Source organism: Fukomys damarensis, unplaced genomic scaffold (assembly GCF_012274545.1).
Source record: "Fukomys damarensis isolate Sample0158 unplaced genomic scaffold, DMR_v1.0_HiC HiC_scaffold_2, whole genome shotgun sequence".
NCBI lineage: Eukaryota > Metazoa > Chordata > Mammalia > Rodentia > Bathyergidae > Fukomys > Fukomys damarensis.
Genome location: NW_022900914.1, coordinates 49619812 through 49633019, shown reverse-complemented (window position 1 = coordinate 49633019; position 13208 = coordinate 49619812).

Genomic DNA, 13208 nt, shown 5'->3' with positions numbered 1-13208 from the left:
TCTTCACTCACTTTAGCTAATTTACCCAGCCCTGTAGAATTTTTCCTTCATTACTATCCTAAATCCACTTTTTTTTTTCACTGCTTCTAACTTTGAGTATAACTTCTTGCTCTGGGTACTTTGGCAGTCTCTTTTTTTCGGAGCGGGGGTACTGGTGATCAAACGCAGGACCTTGCTCTTGCAAGTCCACTGAGCTAAATCCCTGGCCAACTTTGACAGTCTTCAAACTGGTTACTCAAGCTCTGTTGCCTTTCTTCAGCCAGTTCTCTACATGGAGGCCAGAGGGACTTTTCCAAAATGCATACTGATCTGTGTCATTCCCTGCTTTAAATCCTGATGTAGTCCTTCCAACTGGAATTAAAGCCTAAAATTCTGAAATGGTTCTTCCAAGTGTTTAGAATTTAAACTTTTGTGTTCATTAGAATGGCACATAGGCACATAGCCTCCAGGGGACTACTTCTCCAATCCAATCCCTGTGGCTTATTAGATGCTTCTTTCTGAAAACAGTTTAAGTGTTTGTTTGAGACAGACAGGGTCTTGCTGTGTTGTTCAGGCTGGCATCGAATTCACTGTGTAGCCTAGGTTGGCTTCAAACTCATAGTGATTTTCCTACCTCAGCCGTCTGAGGGCTAAGATCACAGCCATGTGCCACCATACCTGGCCTCTGAAGACTGTTTTTAAAAATACATACCTTTATGCTAGGAATGCTTGGATTCAGTTGCTTTATAATCTTGGTAAGGTTTCTAATCAGGATCTGTATTCTTATTCACAGAATAGGAATAATATCTTTTTTTGTTGTTTTTTGATTTGTTGGGGTTTTTGTTTCATTTTTTTGAGTTCACTGTGTCCAGGCTTGAACTCAGGGTGATCCTCCTGCCTCAGTCTCTCAAGTGCTCAGATTATAGGCATGAGCCACCATGCCTGGCTGGGAGTGATAATACTACATATATGTTGTGAAGGCTAAATGAGTTAATGCATACAAGCATTAAGCATTATGCCTGGCACACAGAGTGTTTCTTCAGTACAACTCTTCCTATACTGTTTTATACTACTGTTTCCATTGTAATTGGTTGGTAGCTCCTCTATCTCCCTCACCCTTTAGACAGATTCCTTTAGTGTGCCTTCCATCTCTGCATCCCCCAGTGTGTATAACTGAAGAGGAAAATGGTGAGTTTCATTCTGGACATGAATTTGAGATTCCTGTGAAAATGTCCCAAGTGGAGATGTTCATTTGGTAATTGGATCCAACTGGGTCTGGAGCTTAGCAGAAAAGCCTACCTTGGAGATAAAAGGCTAAAGAGTGAATTGGGAGTACATCAGTGGTTGAATGAATGATTCGGATGAATTTATCATCTTTTTTTTCTTTTTGGTACTGGGGATCAAACTCAGGACCTTGCACTTGTGAGGCAGGTGGTGGCACCACTGAGCTAAATCCCCAGCCCCTGAATTTACCATCTTAATTCAGATTACTTAGAAAACCAGACCTGGAGCAAAACTTAAATGCAAGTGCTTTATTGGAAGGTACAGTCCTAGAGCAGCAAGACTGATAGAAAAAAAAAATCAAAAGTTTTGTTTAGTAAGTTGGTCATTTTTCTTCACAGAGACACAGCTGGTCCCTTGCCCATGTGAGATGTCTCTGTACAGACTGCACAGAAACACCAGGCCTGGGATTGATGGAGGGATAGAGAGGAAGTTCACCTACTCTTCCTCCTGCCTGTCCTTCCCATTTGAAATTTGACCTGGGAAGCATTAGCTCCCTCTCACTAAAGTGGATTCTATGTGGCATGGCGCTTCATCTACATCCTGAAGTACTGAGGGAACGATATGGGTACAGGCCTCAGAGTTGGAGGTATGGGAATCAGGTAAGGCTAGAGAATCTAAAACAGCAAGTCACCCTATAAGAGTGTACAGGGGGAGGGAGAAGGTGGAGTCCTGCGCAGCTATGGGAGTAAGATCACACACAGCAGAACCCGTAGGAGCATCTACTACGCCAAGCAGGTGACCCTCAGATCAACTTGTTCCAGTGTCAGAGGAGAGAGACTGAGGAGGTCAAAGGACAAGTGAGTTCTGGGAAGTGACCGCTGTAATTCACAGATGCTTAGTGAAGTGGCAGAGCAGCCTTCCTGAGATAGAGCAGAATCAAGATTGTGCTGGTGATCAAAGAAAGAAGGAGCTCTCCTGCACTACTGGGTTCCAGGCAACATCAGCTTATCGTGGAGGTTAGGTGGCCAGGGGATGGTGGATGACAATGGGGTGATTCCTGGAAACAGATGTAATGGTGGCCAGGAGGCCTGGCAAGGAGCTTTTTATATCAAGGATGGAGCATAGGATGATAATAGTTGCTTTTGATCTATCCAAAGCTAGTGTGATAGAACAGAGGAGATTGGCTGGCAGTTGGTAGGGGGAGATATGAAGTCTCCATCCTGCCTTCTAGGAGCTCCTCTTTTTTGGGGGGATTCTTGGGCAGATTCCCAGGAACAATATTACTTGTCCCAACATGGAAGCAGGTTTGTGAAGTAGGAAAATTCTAACTCTTCTCTTGGGGAAATTGCTTAGCCTCTCAGCCTCAGTTTGACTATTCTGTAATATAAGGCTAATAACACCTTCCCTAGGTACTATTCCTTAGGTTATCTTTAGGAGTAAGAATGCTTGACACAGTTGCTTAATCAAAAAGGATACATGGGAGGTAGTATACAAGTAAAAGCAAATGAAATGCAAGCAGCCATATTCCCAAGACACAGTGTTACACAGATAACCCCAAAGCATAAGTAACTCATTTTCATGTGTGGTTACTCTCTTATTTTCTACCATATTGGCACTCTTTCTTATTCTTAGCAGGCAAAGATTGAGGGAGAAACTAAACTTGGAGGCCTTCATTTACCCTCTCCCCCACAATTTGAATTAATCTGCTTGGTTCACATTTTTTTGTGTTGCTCCATAGTGAAGCAGGGGTGGGGGCAATACAAAGACCCAAATCTGCTGCTTGCTAATTCTAGTAATGTGTGAGGACCCTTAACTAAGGTCCCTGCCCAGGTTTGGGACTGAATGTGGATAAACAGTAGGTGTGGTCCGCAACCCAGGTGCTATCCTGAGGAAGCTTCACGCCGCTGATAACCTTGATCCCTCTCAGGAGGGCCAAAGGCACTAGACAGTGTGTCTGTTCACCCAGCCTCTCTCCATTTCTATCATGTGTGCCAGCAAAAACAGGCACTGCTACTCCCAGGGACAGATGGCCTCTGCTGCTAAAGTTCTGAAAGCAGCAGCCTGGGACATCTGGCCTTCCTTTGTCTACAGAAGGTTGAAGATTTGGGATGTGGGACTTAGACTCTTGCTCAAAGTAGTGCCAGAATAAATTAATATCCCTCACTTATTACTTTTTATTAGGGAAAAGTTAAATATACTGAGAGTAGATTATAAGTCTCCATGTACCATATTTATCATTTTTATCTATAGCCCGCCTCTCCCTGCCTGCATATTATTTTAAAGCAAATTCTAGACATTTTACTATCTACTTATTTCATCTTAAAGTGTTTTTTGTTTTGTTTTGTTTTTTGAGACAAGGTCTTGCTCTATAGTTCAGACTGGCCTTGAAATCACTATGTAGCCCAGGCTGGCCTCAAATCACAACAGTCCTCTTGCCTTAGCCTTGAAAGTGCTAGGAATATAAGCATGCACCTCCATGCCCAGCTTATATCCTAAAGTACTTTAGTATTTGTAAAAGAGAGCTCTTTAAAAAAACTACAATACCATTATCAAACCTAAAAATAATTCATCAAATCCTGTGTCCAAATTTTCCTGAAGCCTTCTGGAGTTCACGTATTAAGTCACTGGAGTATAGCCTACAGCTGCACACAGACACCTGACACAATACTATTTCATTTGGTCAGAAGTCAAAAAGAACTACATGGTTTGCAAGGTATTTTAACATGTGGTCATTAGACTGAATAGCTCAAGTATGGCACTATCTAAAATTGAAGACATGAAAGCTTTGTGTTTCTCCAAGTTCGTTAAATGGTTAGATATTAAGACCTCAGATTGAAATTTTCAGTTACTCTATATGGTGGCTTAAGAAGAGAAGGAAGCTTCAGAAAGCACAAAAGAAAGAAAAAAGTACAAAGATGCCAGAATTCATTGTCAGCTTCATCAAATGCCTTTCCACTTCCTTCCACTACTTTATTCATAGTAACCAATGCCAATGGCTGAGCCAGAAGATGGCCCTTCTTCTCTTCCCTACTTTCTTTCTCCTCCATAGATTAGAGAGTCAAATTAAGGTTGCATATCCTGGATGGCACAGCCCTGGGAGACAGTTACATTATTGTTCCTTTTCTGCACATGCCCCAATCATGAGACAATCGTATTCAGCCTAGGCCAGGTGGGCCACATGGCACTAATTACCCCAACTCTCTACACTATAATAAAGAGTGCAGTGAATGTCAGGCAGCCATTAACTTATCAGGCAATGGTTCCACCTGGTCCCAGCTATCAAGAATAACCTTGGTCTCTTTGTCGTCTTTTCTTCATCTCCCACTGCTCTCCCCAGCTTTGGACCCTACACTGTGCGGGTGGAAGCAAACCAAGTCTTTAACCCTAGGAAACCTCTGAGTACTTTCAAATTAAGAGATACTGTCTTCAACTTGTATTCAACTTTGATGTATATATATCACATACGCCACATTTTCTTTCTTTCTTTCTTTCTTTCTTTCTTTCTTTCTTTCTTTCTTTCTTTCTTTCTTTTTTTTTTTTTTTTTTTTTTTTTTTGTACTGGCAATTGAACTCAGGACCTTGCACTCACAAGGCAGGTGGCGGCACCACTGAGCTAAACCCCGGCCCATACACCACATTTTCTTTATTCATCCGTTTATGGGCATTAGGCCATTTCCGTACCTTGGCTACTGTGACTTGTGCTGCAGTAAACATCAGTATACAAGTATCCCTCTGTTATGCTGACTTAAATTTCTTTCGCTATATTTCAAGCAGTGGTATAGCTGGATCAAATGGTAGCTCTAATTTTATTGTTTTGAGGACTTTTTTCTACAGAGGCTGTGCTAATTTACCCCCCCCAATGGTGTAGAAGTGTTTCTTTTGTCCCACATCCTCACCAGCATTTATTGTTTTTTTGTATTTTTCATAACAGCCAATTCTGATTAGGGCAAGATGGAATCTCAATATAGTGCTTTTCTTCCCCCCCACCCCGGTACTGGGGATCAAACTCAGGACCTTGCATTTGCAAGGCAGGCATGGTACCACTGAGCTAAATCCCTGATACCCCTCAATGTAGTTTTGATTTGCATTTTTCTAATGGCTAAATAAGTCAAACACTTTTTTCTTTACTATTGGTGCTTCTTCTTCTGGGAGGTATTCCTTTGATTCTTTTACGTATTCATTCATTGGGCATTTGGTTTTTTGGTATTAAGTTCTTTTAGTTCTTTATATATCCTGGATATTAATCTTCTGTCAGAAGAGTTGCTGACACAGGTCTCTCCCATTCTCTTGGCTGTCTTTTCACTCTGTTGGTTGTTTCTCTTACTTTGCAGAAACTTTTATTTGCTATGGTCCTATTTGTTGATTCTCACAATTATTTTCAGTGCTATTAGAGTCCTCTTCCAGAAGCCTTTGCCTGTGCTTGTGTCTTCAAGTGTCTCCCTATGTTTTTTTTTCTTTTTTTTTTTTTAGTACCTGGGATCGAACTTGGGTCCTTGCACTTGTGAGGCCGGCAGTGGTACCACTGAGCTAAATCCCAGGTTCCCTATGTTTTCTTCAAGCAGTTTCAGATGTTGTACATAGGTCCACGATCCATTTTGAATTGATTTTTGTACAGGGTAAGAGAGATTTAGTTTCAAGCTTCTACAAGCATATATCCAGTTTTCCCAGCACCATTTATTAAAGAGGCTGTCTTTTTGCCAATGTGTACTTTTGGCTCCTTTGTCCAGAATAAGACAGCTGTAGTTTTGTGGGTTTCTGTGTCTTCTCTTCTGGTCCATTGGTCTGTGTCTATTTTTGTACCATGTTGTTTTTGTTACTATAGTTTTGTAGCATAATTTAAAATCAGTTATTGTGATACCTCCAGACTTGCTATTGTTACTTAGAATTGCTATGGCTATTCTGGGTCTTTTGTTTTTCCATATGAATTTTAGGATTTTTTTTTAAGTTCTGTGAAGAATGTCATTGGTATTTTGATGGGGATTTCACTGAATCTGTAGATCACTTTTGGTAGAATGGCCATTTTAACAATATTAATTCTGCTAATCCACAAACATAGGAAGCCATTCCATCTTCTAGTGTCTTCAGTTTCTTTCTTCAGGGTTCTGAAAGTTTTAGTGTAGAGATCTTTTACTTCCTTTGTTAGATTGACCCCTAAGTTTTTTTTTTTTAATGCTAATATAGAACCAAGACCTGTCATATAAAGGTACAAAATCCCAATAATGAATGTAACTATACTGTATACCTAAAATGTACCAATAAACTCAATGATGAAAAAAAAAAGCTATTATAAACAAAACAAAAAGCAAAACAAAATAAAGAAAAAGCTATTATAAATGTAATCATATTATTGATTTCTTTCTCAGCTAGTCCATTATTAATATAGAAACATTATTGATTTTTAAATGTTTATTTTACATCCTGCTACCTTGCTGAATTTGCTTATCAGCTCTAAAGTGTGGATTTTAAAACAAACAAACTGCATGGTGTTAACAGTTTCCTATCTTTTGCATTTCCTAATTGTTAAATTGTTAGTTAAATTTATAGCAGTGGCTCTCAAAGTGTGATCCCTTTATTAACACTGTCAACATCACCTGGAGATTATAGGGAATGCTACATTCTACCTACTCCAGAGAGTCTGGACATGAAGATCACCATCTTGGTGAGGCCCATGATCCCATTTCTGTGAAATCACTCATGGAAGCAGAAAGATCAGAACATTTGGGATGGGGAAAGGTGAATATTGAGTGAGGCCATTGTAGTTGTTATTATTTCTAGATTTTTACCTTCTATAAGTAAAAGCTTTGGATTTTTTTTTTTTTTGCCTAATGTCATAACAAATGGAATGGTAAAAACACTTAATTGATTTAATGTGCTTTTTTCTTCTTTTTTTTGGTACCAGAGATAGAACTCAGGACCTTGTACCTGAAAAGCAGGCTTGGTGCTACTGAGCTAAATCCCTGGCCCCGATTTAACGTACTTTAAAAACTTTATGGTTACTCATGGTCCAGTTGTTCTCTGCCCTTTACTACATAAGGGCACAAATATTCACTGTCCCTGAAGCTTACGCCACCAAATCTTGACTTTGTAGAAAACAAGGTAGTTCAAATATGATAGACCCTCTTCTCTCTCTTAAGATTGGAGTTTTAGGTTACTTATGTAATCAACAGCTAAAGCACTTTGTCTAGAAAGATCCTTGGCCAGGACCTTTAGCTGCTTACAGAGTTCTGTGAGGGTCAGGGATTTAGCTCAGTGTTACAATGCCTGTCTTGCAAGTGCAAGGTCATGAGTTTGATCCTCACTACAGGAAGAAAAAAAAAGTTCTGTGGCGAGTACAAGCTTGGCTTGTTTTTTCCTTTCCAGACAGACCCTCTGATCTTAGTAGAGAGGGTCAGACCAGAGCTAGCCATCCTGGAAGGTAATCTGAGGCTACTCAAGCAGTTTAGGAAGGACCAGGAAGTGGAAGTGAATTTTTGTGAATTCGTGGAGTAAACACAACTTGTCTAACTCATTGTGAAATCAAATTTTTTTTTTCCCAAAGCCTCAGTGAACAAGTGTAAGGTAAATCAATTTTAATCTGTCTTGATATTCCTTTGTCAAAAACAAAAAGCAAAGGATAAGCTACATATGTTTATTAATAATACTCAGGAACTAAAACTAAGTGATTTTGCTATATATAAATTTTAAGAAGTTAATTAAAAAATAAAAGGAGCACAAAGATTAACAAATGATAAAGCATTACTATATCTTATTGAAGTTTTCATAGACACCATTATTAACAATGATACTGGAAATTTGTTTATAGTGGAAAGAAATCCTCACTGTATTTTAGAAAGTCTTTTGTTTAAAATCAAGATAATGTTTGAATAAGTAACATGCCTATGAACCTTCAGTGGGAGGGCAGAGTGAAGAAGGGTGAAGAGGTTGGAACTTATCCATTGTGCTCTAGATGGACATTTGGGTTGCTTCCAAGTTTGAGTACCTACAAACTATGTTATATAAATACTCTTTCTTATTCATGTGCCCTGATATAATTATGCAGTGCTTTCTCTAAGGAAGTTAGTTAGTCATTTGATATGTGTGTTTTCATTTTTGTTAAACATTGTCACTTTTTTTTTCCAGAATGGTTGTACCAGTTTACACCCCTACCAGTAAAGTGAGTAATCTTGGTTGGATTTAAATCAGTCCCTTTGGGGAGGGGAATGAGGAGGTGAGAAGAGAAGGCTGGAAAGGAATGAGGAAGCGAGGCAGGGGAAGCCCTTAATGCTAATCTAAGAAGTTCTGATTTATTTGACTGCACTGGGAAGCCACTGGCAATTTAGGAACAGAACAAAATGCTAAAAATGGGGTGAGTCTTAAAAAGGTGAGTTTTTAAAGCTCTGTATTGGTTTTTTATTGGGGGGTAGAGTGGGGATGGTGGTAGGATTGGCTTAGGCCAGCAGCAGGACTCAAATTCACAGAAAAGAGATTTGTGGAGAAAGGGCAGAAAGCTACAGTGATCAAATGCTTGAGTGTAGAGAATGGGAGATCCCAGATCTACCAGCTCATGTCTGTGTATAATGTTGTCAGACCCTCATAATGCATTCACATTGCTAGTGGGAGTGTAAACTACTACAACCTCCCTGGAAAATAGGGCAGCATTATTTAGCAAAGAAGAAGGCATATTACCCAATGATCCAGAAGTCCCAAAATACATCAAAGCAAAACAAACAACACCCTTACAAAAGAAGGCAAGACAATGTCAGATGTAATGGAGAAGTCTATTGAAAAGAAGACTTTAAAAGTTGTATTGACTTTGTTAATGAGGAGTCCAATGATATTGTTTGCCATAGAAATGTTTGTGACCTGGTAGGGAGTGAGTAGGTGGTAGGCAAGGGAACCTGAACACAGGATCTACTGTCAGGCTGGCTGGCTGAAAACAGGCTCAAATACACAGAAACATTTAGTATGTTATCAAGATAGCATTTCAAAGCAGTGGGTTCAGAATACATAATTTGATAAATGGTGACACATGCGGAAAGGTGATAGAGTTAAATCCTTATCTGACACTACACACCAAATTAAAATCCAGAGGCGTTGAATATTTAAAATTTTTTTAAACCTAGAGAAAACCTAAACTTGAGAATGAGTAGAACTTTTTCAATAAAACTGGAAACTTTAAAGGAAAATATGTATAAATTTTATTTCATTAAAATTTACATCCTTACAAGGAAAAGAAGAAAAAAAAAACCAAAATTGAATGACAGATGACAAATAGTAAAATATTAATAATATAATTGGCCCTCTGTATCTATAGGCTTTGTATTCATAGATTCAACCAATTTCAGACAAAATATACAGGAAAAATTTGCATCTGTACTGAGCAAGTACAGATTTTTTTCCTTGTCTATTCTCTGAGCAATATATCTAACAACTATTTACATTGCATTAGGAATAAGTAATGTAGATTATTTAAAATATATGGGATATATACATAGATTGTATGCAAATACGACACCATTTTATGTAAGGGACTTGAGCATATAAGGATTTTGGTACTGGAAGTGGGGATTGGAACCATTGCACCATGGATACCAAAGAATGACTGTATATGTTAAATTTTGTGGAGAGGAGAAAGAGAAATACATCAATATAAACATGGACATGAATAGGCAATTCAGAAAAAATATAAATGTTCAGTACTTAAAACAAAATGAAACAAGCTCAACTTTAATAGAAATGTGAAACTAGCTCATCAAAATAATAAGCTTTGGGGTACAAAGCAGCTCACTGGTAAAGCACTTGCCCAGCATGCCCAATGCCCTGGGTTCAATACCGAGCACTAGAAAGAGAAGGAAAAGAAAAACATGATGATCTGAATTCTCACTTTCACTCCAATAGGAACTGGATGTGCATGTGTCATACATCTTAAAGAAAGAAAAGAAAGTGTGGGGGGGGGTGTCCCAAAACAGTCCTAGAAAACAAGGAAAAGTTTATAGTTTCTCTCTCTTCTGCAAAAAAGTTTCCATTTCCACTCTCCTCACAGGGTCCATGTAGGGCTGCCGTGTTCTTACCTAGAGAACATGTATAGGGACAGTTAGGGAGAAGAATGCCTCTCACTTCATCTCCCCCACCCCGTTCTGTTTCATGGAACAAATACACAAGAGTCAATTAGAAGATACAGCTTTGTCAGTTTGGTAAGGAGTTAGAAACACTGTGGTAGATTGTTGGTATTGTAGATTCTTTTCACTGTCCTAATTGAAGAGTTTAGAAAGTCAAAAACTTTCCCAGAACTCCTTGCTGCTAGTGTTCTGGATGAAAATTGGATATGCTACATCACAGTTCACTGAGAAAAATACCTCTTGACAGACACAAGACGGAGTCATCTGAGAAGTGGGAAGACAGAAACCCAAGGCTCAGACACAGCAGAGGAAGGGAGCAGAACAGCACACGGTGTCAGTTCATGGTAGTGGGGTGGGAGGGTTTCAGTCTGTGTTCCCAACAGTCAAGTGATTGTCCTGTGTAGCAAGGCAGAGAGGCTCTCAAAGTAAAAAGAGAACATGCTTTGACTGACAGCTAATGTGACTTTAGTGCTAGGCAGGAAACTGGGGAGTGCACCCAGTGAACTCCCAGCAAGCACTGGACACAAAGGAGAAAAAAATGCTCCCAGGTCAGTTCCTCTCCATTTCCTCCATCAGGAAGAATCCTCAGTCTGCCCTGCCTAGCAACCTCAAGGACCAGAGTTCAATCCCTGGTTTAAAAAAAAAAAAAAAAAAAAAAAATCCTCAGCCTGCAGACCTGTTCCTTTTGTCCATATGGGAAGGACAGCGCTCCATCCCAAGACTGTCCTATCCCCTGGCAACCCAAGTGAAGCTCACCTGCAGACTCCTGAGTGATGTGGGGGAAAAGAGAAAACACTAAAATACCTGAAACAAACCTGAGTAGGTAGAAACCAAAGGGTTTCTCTTGAGTCCTTGGCAGTAATTGCTCTAACTGATGTTTCTACCAGTGTAGGCAAGTCTGAAGGCAATTTTTCTGTTCTTGTACAAAGTCCCCTTCCATATTGTTTGGAATTCTGACACACTTGTGGATGTTTATACTTTTCCTTAGGATAGTCCAGTCTATCTATACAGCTCAAACCTTTGTCTTCCCAGACCTGCCCTGTGCCCAAGGAAACTGCCTCCCAGTTCTCAGGGTTTTAGCCCCAGTTCTTTCACCTCTCAGATCTTAGTTTTATGGCTACCTTTTTCTGCCGCAAATGCTCCTTGGTAGCTCTGCTCTTCTAAATCCTGCCCTGTGCCTTTTCTGTGAACCTCCAAGGCTACTTTACCCAAGAAGCTTTAATATAGGGCCTAGGCTAGGGTTGGCCCTTTAGAAAGCAAGCAGTGAACATCTGTGAAATGAATCAATCCTCCAAACACATGTGGTTTTTCTTTCACTGCACCCTCTCCCTTTGTGTTTCTTTTTGGGGCCTCACACACTTCTGGCTGTGAATTTGCGTAATCCCCAACCAGCTGGAAACTAAGGACCTAAGACTGCTTCTGGCTTTGACTATCCTAACCTGCCTGGGACTGAGGGATTTCCTGGGTCACAGACTTTCAGTGCTTAATTAAGCCAGGAAAGTCTCAGGCAATCCAAGATGTATTGGTCTCCCTAGTCTTGTTGGTCTTTAATCCCGTAAATTATTAAGAGAAACTAGGATATAAGGTTTATGTTTTGCCTCAGCCATGGCCTCTGAAATGCATCCTTCCACTTGTCTATCACAGGCAGGGCTGTGGCCTTTCCCCTGAGGGAAAACTCCATGTGATCTAGGACTAAAGTGGGACTTTAAACCAGAAGATAAACTAGGAGTAGTGGCACATATCTGTAATCACCACGCTCAGGAGGTCAGGACTGGAAGATTGAAAATTGAAGACCCATCTGGGACACATAGTGAGACCCTGCCTCAAAAATCTCTCTCTCTCTCTCTCTCTCTCTCTCTCTCTCTCTGTCTCTCAGATAAATTTCCTTTCTGAAAGAGAGAAAACTCTGAAAAACACTCAGAGAGACTACCGAAAGGACTGTGGAAGAAAAGGATCTGAGTTAATTTTTTAAACAGAGATTCCAACCTTTGATTTTCCTCCTTCCTATGAGTCCAGAGGCAAGTAGTATTTTCTGAACCTCAGTTTCAAATTTTGAAAGATTAGGAATGAGGGTGCTCCCTTTGCAGCACTGTTGAGAGTCTCAAGTGGGAAGGCATGTGTTTGTCCAAGCCCAGAGCCTGGTGTCTGGAGATGCTGTGACTTCTGGCATGCTGCCCCATGCCCCCGCCAATGTTGTGCCCTCCATCTCCTCTCCTCAGACTTCTTTATTTTCTCTTACGTCCCACTCACTAATTCTTCCTTTTCACATTCTTCCAAACATCCTACTTTCCACTTACTCCTTCCTCACTCATTTCTTTGTTACTTACAGAAAAGGAATTTTTAAAAAGAAGCAAAAAAAAAAAAATAACCAGATGGGGGAAAAAATAAGAACCAAGACCTGTCATGTAAAGGCACAAGATCCCAATGATGAATATAACTGTACTGTATACTTAAAAAGTACCAATAAACTCAATGAAAAAAGTCAGTACAAAACCTAGGAAAATCACAAAGTATGCAAAGTTTTCTTGTAGAATTTGGTGTGCTCAAATGTCTTCTTTGTTTTCCTCATCTGTAATCTCTGAAGAGTCAGGATTTGGGTTTTGCTGAGCTGGGGTGGTAGTGGGATGTGGAATGTTCTCTTTGATCTCAGGTCATGGATAAGAGAAGCAAAAAGCCTGATATCTTTTCTGAAGATTTCCTATTTTAAAAGAGCTGATTCTCCCTGGGTAAATGCTTCAGCTCTGTTGCACTTGCATAGCTAAACAAGCAAGTAATACACCTCCCTAGGATGCACTGATTAGATAAACCAATGAGAACCATTGAAGACTCAAGCTTTAGATTAAAAAACATAAAACAAATGTTACTCTTACAGTGTCTGTGAATAGACAAAGACTCTTTGATCTAAAA